The sequence below is a fragment of the Netta rufina genome, assembly GCF_964035555.1.
Source record: "Netta rufina genome assembly, chromosome: 15".
Classification (NCBI taxonomy): Eukaryota; Metazoa; Chordata; class Aves; order Anseriformes; family Anatidae; genus Netta; species Netta rufina.
In genome coordinates, this window is record NC_140138.1 from 1,010,541 (window position 1) to 1,019,867 (window position 9,327).

Here is a 9,327-nt window from a genome sequence, read left to right on the forward strand (position 1 = left end):
TTGGTGATAAAGAAAGAGGAGTTATGCTGAAAAATGTATTATAAATGTTCTTTAAAAATTATAAGAGCCTAGCTAAAACAATCCTGCAAAGTCAGCAGTCCCAAGCAAGGCCTTTGATTGAACCTTAAGACTGGAATACTGTTCTGAATTGCTGTCAGCTTGTCCTATCATTTTGGAAACATTTGGGAAACTTAGTCCCACATTCATAATTAGTTAGCATTTAAGGTCTTGTATTAATTCAACTAGTCTTATAAACTCTGGTACCTCCAGTGTGAGCAGTACCTCAGTAGAACAAAGGATGCAAAATAAGCTGCAGAGAGTGCTACTTGAGTCTTACTCTTCTTGGTAGACTCTGTCTGTCCCTCTCAGTTACTGTCTATTACTACAAAACACAGAGATCCACAGGTAACACAAAGAGAAGCAGCCAGGCAAGAAGAAAGCCTGCAAATGGGAAGAAGCTAGAATCACTGTCAGTAGGAGATTGTGTAAACTGTTCTTAGATTCAGAGATGACAGGAGAAAGTCGGTATATAACTGTTTTGGCCAGGAATCTGCAGCATATAACGCTTAAAGTACTTTGTTCAAAAACTTTGATTTTTCCTTCCAATATTAGTATATATATCTATGTCCTTTACTCTGACTTTTTACTTTAGTTTCTTTTATAAGAAACTAATAATTTGCATGATCAGCACTGTTCTAAATACCTTCAAAAGCTGACAGGAACTAGACAACCCATCCCAGCTTTCTCTATTCCCATAGGAATCTCTTTCAGTCTGTACCTCAGAAACCCATGAGTCAATACGTTCTAGCCAAATGTCCCTAGAGGAGGGATTAAAATGCCAGAAGAGGAAAAAAAAAAATGGGTTATTTCCTTACATTAAAAAAGTTAGCTTGAATGCATTTCCAAAATTTCCTTTGCAACCAGGATGATTGGGAGAGTAGATTAAAAGTTAGGAAAACTGAATTTCTTTAGTAATCTTGTCTCTCCAAGGACTTGGATTTAAAGGAAGGACTGTGTCAGAAAGCCTGAGAGTCAGGAGACCACAGTTCTAAAACAAGCTGCTAAACTAAATTTTTCCTGAGATCCTCATCTTCAATCAAATGTGACCAAGTTGTTCTCAATTTCAGCATCAGGTATCAGATGTAACTAATAGAAGGAATTTCAAGGAATTTCTGTTTGAGATATTTTATTAAGTGTACTCTTGCATAGGGAATTCAGCAAACATTTTCTATCAGTGTTTGAAAACCCTTTGAGTTAAGTCCCAGTTCGCTCTAGGCTTGTCCTCTATGGAGAAAAATCTTGTATTAGGAGCTATTAGACAAACTGTTGAAAAGAAAGTTGAGGAAACCGCAGAACAGCAAACCAGACTCATACGTAAGCCTTCCTCTTAATTGGATCTGGCAGCAGTATTCACAGGCTGCTCATTGTGGAAAACAAGGTTAATAGTTAACTTCAGGCAGATTTGGGCTTAGCTGGTAGTTGGAGGGCAACCTTCCTGAAGAAAACAAGCAAAGAAACAAACAAACAAAAAAGCAATTGCAACAAATCAGTAAATTGCAGGAAATCAATAAATTGTGATTTGCACTTTTTGTTGATAGGGAGTGAATAGCCTTGCCTGGTGATACAGGCCTCTGTATTTGAAAGTATTTGACCCAAGTGTAGTGTGAATGACTGCGGAGGAGGTCCCAGCTCTGTGTCTGTGGCTAGGCTAATAGGTGATGGGACTGCTTTCATTGATGGACTATTGCAGTCACATTTCCTTGGGCTGTGATCAAAATTCTCACCAGAATCTATGCAGGGATCAGTTGGCATGATCTGGTAACTTCTGTGAAGTTAATTGATTTGTTCTTTATGCCGGTTTCCTTTGTATTAGTTATCTTCTTTGCAGACCTGCATGTTCCTGGCAGAAACACCTTTGTTCCAGTGCAGACTGGTTGCATTCCCTGGAATAAGTTGACTTTTTTTCTTGCGGACAATTTTGTGGGTCTCAGAAGGGTTAGAAAAGTGGGATCCTTGCCCGCACTGTTTTTGAATAAAACAGCGATTGTCACACATTCTGAAGATTAACAGCAGGATTGCAAAAGATCTTAACATGTTCTGATAGCTGTCAAGATTAAATTTGCTAGTCTGTTTTTTAAAAAGTGTGAATGCAGATGGATTTATAGTGGAAATAGCACCTCCTGCTTGACATTAGTTGTGCACAGCAGGCTGGGTGCAGTTCCTACACCGTGCCTAGCAGCCACACAGGGTTACACAGCTGCCATAGAGCATTACAGATTCATACTCACGTTCAGGCTGTGTTAAAACCAAATGCTTAGACTCTATTCTTCTAAGCTAGCAGTGCACTGGACTGAGTTGAGCCAGACACATTCTGTGTTCACACAAAAGTTGGCAGAGCAGTGAGTTTTGGCACCAGCTGGACAATACTTACTCCCCGAGTTCAAACTCCTTTCTCTGTGTGCATCAGCATGTAGTGCTACTGTAATTAGGCAACCCTAGAATTAGAAAAAATCCTTGTTTTGCAGCCAAATCTTTAGATAAATACCTGTTTTTTTTTTTTGTTTGTTTGCTTGTTTGTTTGTTTTTTCCCAAAATCTTCTTTCATAGTGTATGAGATGATCATTGATTATGTATGTAGCTTTAGGGATTTGACTTTTTTATTCTCTTTTCCTCCAAACTTGTTGTTTCCTTTCAGCAAAAAGCAAATCTCTGTATTATACAACCAGATTGTAAATATAGTCTAGTAAAAATAAGCATTGCCACCTGTCTCTGTCTGTGTAGCAGCAGCCAGTTACAGAAACTTTGGCCAACACTCCTTTATGAGCTAATTTACTGTAGTGAAAAGGCAAATTGGTAACTGAAGTAATGTGAAGGTCTTCCAGTGAAGACTACATTTAAAGTCAGCTGGTATAAACCTGTTTTTAATTTTTTCATTTATTTTTTCCTTTATGTAGCCAGGACCTTTACTATGACTTTGAGACTAAGGTGATGGTAACCATGCAAATAGTAGAAAAGAGCCACAACTTATGTGACTGAGAGCAGTGGTGTTTTTTTTTTTACTCTCTCTCTTTTCGCATTTTCAAGGCCACAGCTTGCTCTCACTGAGCACAGTTTTCTGCAGGTAACTGGTGTGATACTTCTCCAGAAGGCATGTGCAGTGTTGTTCAGATCTAAACTGTGACTGAAAGCTTGGAGCAAGGATACAACAAAGATATTCCTTAGCAGCATGGAAGTGTCAGCTTTAAGCACTTACCTAGGAACACTTTGCAGTGCTAATTAGAGTGCTGATATGCAAACATGGCCACGCAACTTATGGAAACATGGTACGGCATTACAGCAGAGGTAGGACTGGGAAGAGAGATGAGACTGACTGGCCAGTAGTTCCTCCCATTTTCCTTTTTTTCCCTTTTAAAAATTATGACACTAAATTACTAGATACTCTTAACAGCAGAATCAGAGACTAATAACTTGGCGCCCTAAGTCCATCTTGGCTCATTTCTCAGGTTGGTCCTGAATCAGTTTAGGGCACAGTTTTAAAATTGGATCAGCAAGGAGGCGGAAATTTTCCTGGACTCTTCAGTTGAGGTTCTCCACCTAGACCTGCCCTCTTTTTGAAAGTACCTTCTTTGGTATCTCCTTTTTCTGTTGTTGATGTGTGGTTTATGAACAGTTTACTCTGGGCTAAAGAGTTAACACTACCAATTAACACTACCAATGCAGCAATTAATGCGCATATGCGATGCTTGAATCGAGGGCAAACAATCAGCAGAGAGAGACTACAAAGAGGTAGGAACACACTGGCAAATGGTGAGAGTGCAGAAACACTGCTGCAGCATTCTGACATTTGAAGTAGCTTCACAGTTTGCTGACAAACTCTGCTATCTTCTGTCTCAGGGGAACGATTCGTGCATTCCCTGCCATATGGACTGACTGCTAGAGCAAGAATTTATTGAGAGAGCTCATAAGCTCTTATCCCGCAGAGATCTTGCCCTCATTTTCAGGATGTGATAGATATGGAGAAGAAAATATCTAGTCCCTCAGCCACATTATAAATATACCTCCAGCTGCAGATGAGTAACAGTCAATTTGTCTTAGAAATTAATTGACCTAAAAGACCAAAATATTTAAGTACTGTTGGAAATGTAGTTATATAGAATGAATATAGTTTAGTGGAGGACTTGTTAGCGTTAGGTCAGAGGTTGGACTCGATGATCTTGAGGTCTCTTCTAACCTAGAAATTATGTGATTCTGTCATTCCATGATAGTAAAAATAACTTTTTTTTTTTTTTTTTTTTTTTTCCTGATTAGCCAAGTCAAGGAATGCTTGCTAGGCTAGATTAAGAACTTCCCAGTCTTTGCATTAAATGATTCTGTTCTTTTGAGTGAATATTAGAATTGGTGCACCAACAGAAATTTTATGAGTGCTTCACTACTGGTGAAAAACACTTATATTCAAACTTATACTTAGCATTTGAAGAGTTTTTCCAGCTTTTGCTCTGGAAAGTCATGGTTGCAGCTACAGAAGCTGTTTCAGTGCACTTTGTGATGAATGTGATCTTTGTAGGAAGAGAAATTTGCCAGCTGAGGCAGTGTTCATTTCTTGCATTCCACCTCCAGTTTCTGACAACAGGAGAAACATCACAGAGAATTGTTGTAGGAGTCCAAATTACTCAATAAAACATTAAAAATGTTTCAGCTTCCCAGATCATGTCTTTCTAGTGGTATTTTCAAGGCAGACCAGAGTCACTGGGTCTGGAAATGGTGCATATTTAGCAAGCTTTCTGAAAGTTAAATTACTAGTGATATTACTTAGGCTTCTAAATGGGATATTCTCCTGGCAGTAAGCAGTAGCTGTGAGGAAGGTTAATAGGACCAGAGAGACATTTTTGGACTGAACAGTGCCTGCAACAAGCAGAAAGAAAACCTTTTTGGCAAAATAATGGAATGTTTATATACTGCTGTTTTTTGAACTTGACACTTTTATGCCAGCTAACAAGACAGTATTATCTATATAGCTATAACATTTTGTTCTGCTTCCTGTACTTAGTCTGTAGTATTTGCAAACTGTCTGATCTGTACTGAAAAAACACAGGTGTTGCCGCATGCCTAACTTTAGTAGTTTTCCTGCCCTCTTCCTTCACTTTTCTCTGCGGCACTACAGTTTGCAGGATAAATCAGTCTGATATTATGGTAAACATCTCTTTGTCTTCTGTGGATATTGTGTAAAGGAAGATAAACCAACTGTTTTTCAACCTATGAATTTTTAACTATGAGAATAGTGAGGTCTTCCTGTATTCATCCTCTTCAGATTTTGTTCAGGAATGGTTTTGGGACTTTGTTAGGAAAATTCACATATTAATTTACGTTTTCTCTGTGAGAAGCTTGTGACATTTCAATTTATTAGATTAAGTAATGTCTCTTTATTGCACTGAAAAAAAAAAACCACCAAATGTTAAGATACCTGTAGCCAAACAGTTTTTGAGCAGGTACATGTACATGTATGTCTGGTGACTATCGAAATTTTCTAGCCTTTGAGTTGGATATGTCTTCCTCTACTGCAGCATTTACTTTTGTGTATAAATTCTTAGTAAAATACACAGTTCCTCTGGGAGAGGTTATATTTTAATGCCAGATGAATTATTTATGTGCCAGCACTTACAGAAATGGAATCGCCATACATCAATATGCTGAAGAGAATGAGTACTGGGTTTTGAACTTACTCACAGATGGATGCAAAAAAATAACAAATAGTGCATTAGAAGCCTGTAAATATCACTCTGAGATTAGGCATTTAATATATTTTTTTAGCTTCTGTTAAAACAGGTCATTTGCTGTATGATTTGCTTTAGTTCTTGAAGCAGAAGCAGAATTCACTTTAAAATATAAATTCATTCAGTGTTTAAATTTGCACAGACAAAAGATTGAGTAATGCAATATATCGACTGTGTACCTGTAAAGATGCTTTTCCTTTAGGTGTGACTGGAAGCAGGTTCTCATTAGAATTTTTAGAGGAAAATATTCTACTTATGTGCATAGAAATAGAATTAAATACATACAGAAGCCTATAAAGTGAGCAGAGAATTGGTATTTGTGTGGTCAAGTGATAATTGCCACTGACGTTGGGGTCAGAGCCCCGAGCCGTGAGGGCTGGTTGCAGCCAAGTACAAAAGCAGACTGCCTTTGGCTGCAGCTACAGACAGCCTGCAGCCTCCCTGCCACAGCAAGGCCGCGTTCCTCCCATGAATTTACTGCTACGGGTTTTTGTACCTGAAAGGCCCATTTTGTGAGTGCCTCCATTTGTAATGCAGAAAGGTGTGGGAGGGATAAATTATTGATTTAAACAGAAGAGTTGTGTATGATACATGACAGAAAATGTATCCGGAAGAACCATTTTAAATTGTTTTAATTGCCTTTACTATCAATTAATCTCTTATAAAGAGAGCTTCACCAGAACACAAACCTGCAGAAATTAATGTCTCGAATGGCTGGGGGAAGGACATTTACTTCCCTGTTCTGCCTCAGCATGGCCTTGGGCACGGTCACTGCGTATTTCATTACCCCAGAGGTGTGTAGGCACCGATCTGCTGTGAAGTCCCACAGGGATTTAGTTTCCGTGCCGTAGTCTGAAAAATGAAACTAATAGTTCCTCCTCTCAGTGTGAAAGACTGTGTGATGTGACCTATGCAAACATAGATGATATTTTTACACAGTATGACTTTAGCGTCAAGCTATATTGATTCCCAGCTGCCTCCTCCCATTGTCTCTGCTCTGTGGCAGATGTTGGCGGTGTGACGGATGTTGGTAGTATGACTGACGGTGTTGGTGAGGTCTGAGCTTCCCTGTGGGAAGCTCTAGCTCTGTGCTACCACGGGAGCTTGAAATAGCCCAGCTACTTCCAGCCACTGCTGCATGTCACCAGCCTTTGAGGTGGTGACACATCCAGGAAAGAAGAGGTTCGAGAGGAGAAGCTGTCATAGGACTGAGCATGGTAGACTTGCCTTTGGGATCCACCAGGTGCTCAGGGCAGGGAACTGTGATGGAAGATGACACATCACTTATCAGAAATGTGATACAGCTGCTGTTGTAGATGTATTTTCAAAACAAACCAAGTTATGTCTGCAACAGTGACATATTCTTGGTCATGGTCATTAAGTGGAATTAACGTACACTGACAGGATACATTTTCACAGGATGTAAGCACTCCTTGTGACCCTTCACATATGCTGGGCAACTAACAAATTGTTGCTGTCCATGCCTGTCATAAATTCTTTTTTGGCTTCCTTTCCAGCCCTGCAGTCTGACTATGGCCCATTCTTGCTTGAAGGTGGCCTGCATGAATTCCTTTTCATAAATCCCCCCCACCCACCTGTGTTTCAAAATCACAGGTGGGTGGGGAGACAATGAGAATGTGAACGGCTGCTATGTAGTAGGAGATTCAAACTCCAGTGAAAGGTTAAAAAAGCCAGCTAAAGGATTTGTGGTTTGTTCCGCAGGTGGGCTTTTGTCGCTCATTCGGCATGACTGGATCCAATACCTGAGTTTGTCTGGGTAGAGCAAAGAGGGACAACTTGCCTCCATTTTTGCCGTTAGTTCATTTAACAGTTCTTTTTTCTCAGTGTCACCAGGAAAAATAGCTGGGTTTGTATGTGCTGCATCCTGGTTTAGCAAGGCATCTGGACTGATGTCAAGATTAGACTCAGTTTAGAGGTAAAGAGTCACCTGTACTAATTGCTTTGCTGATTGTTGCCACTCTTCCAATATTTAATGTATCTTAAATTTATCTCAGATAATAAATTAAAAGCAAGTGTTGAATGTCGTGTTTTTCAAAGAAAGATTGACAGGAAGACAGGAATTCTGTTGCTATACAGAGTAACAACAACAACAACAAAATGGATTAAAACTTTGAAAACATCATCATTTTGTATTTAAAAACTAATGTTTTTTGAACTTTTGCGCTCGGTCAGCAATTCTGAGTCTCCTTCTATAAGCTGACGGCAGTGACAGTAATAGCATGCACTTTGTTTTGACTTAAATCGGGAGAAGCCTGGAGTTCCCATGTTAAAGCTCCTGGGCTACATGTTGACCTATTGATTTCTCTATAGGCAGGCAAGGTTCATTATATAGGGAAATGATTCACAGTCCTTCTGCTTTATTGAGTGTTTTAGGTCTTAAATTTCTACCTAAACAGCTTCCAGCAGAATGAACTGTGAGGGTATTTGTAATCACTTGTTGACACAGATTGCTGTAATACTTCTTTTTTCTTTTTATTCTTTTTATGTGCTAAATGTGAAGTAGTTTTAGTTAACTGGCAGCTTGGCTTTTTAACAAGACTTTAAGAAATTTTTAATCAAGTTATCTTCATCTAATCAATTGTTAATTCCACTAGTTTACACAGAAGAGATACTTACTACAGCGTCTCTAGACTGATTTTTCTGGAAAATGGGGCTTTAACTTCATGATATTCTTTGCTGTAGAAAGCGTTTAAAATGCATAATAAATATTTTTTGATATATATACTATGTGCTGGTTTGTCGTCTTTCATTTTGATAAATTAAGCAAATAAGCTAATGACTGCTATATGTGACTAAACGTGGAGAGATTCAAAAGCAGTAGCTTAAATTATAAGAAATGGGTGTATTTTTTATATTTGGAACAAAAGAGAGGCTGATGTCATGGTTATTTGATATATGAAGATTGAATTACAACTGTGGGAAGGAAGTCAGACTTTTCCACAATTTTTCACTACTGTAACACAAAAAAATAATTACTCATTTGGAAAGATAATTTTCATAGCTTCACAAAGCATTGTATTTATAATGACACCTGCATGTGAGCATGAAATCTAATTAATATTTTTGTTTCAAGAGATTAGATTCCTGAATGTGTTCATCAAGAGCCTTTGTTGGCTATTTAATTCCCTGTTCTCTGGGGAGGAGACAGGCAAAACGATGGCAGGAAACTCCAATCAAGCAAAGCTGGTTAGCATAGTTTCTCAAAGCAGTTTTATTAAACACAGCAGAAAAGTGCGGCCGTAGGTACAGTTCAGTTGCAAGCCGAGCACTTGTTAGCTTTTCTCCTTTTAAAGCGATTGTTACAGCCTTGCTGTAGCTCAATTTCTTTTACTTCCTTCAGGAACACAACAGAGATTTTGCTAGATTTTGCTACAGGAGTTTGGAGATAAGCATGGTTATAAATCCAAAGCAAGAGGGATTTTGTAAAAAGAAAGCAAAGTGTAAATGAATGTCATGGTCTGAAATATCTCATTTATAACCTCTGCCTTCAAGACTGTCATACTGAAAGCGGATCCCTGTTTGTCTGTGGTAGATA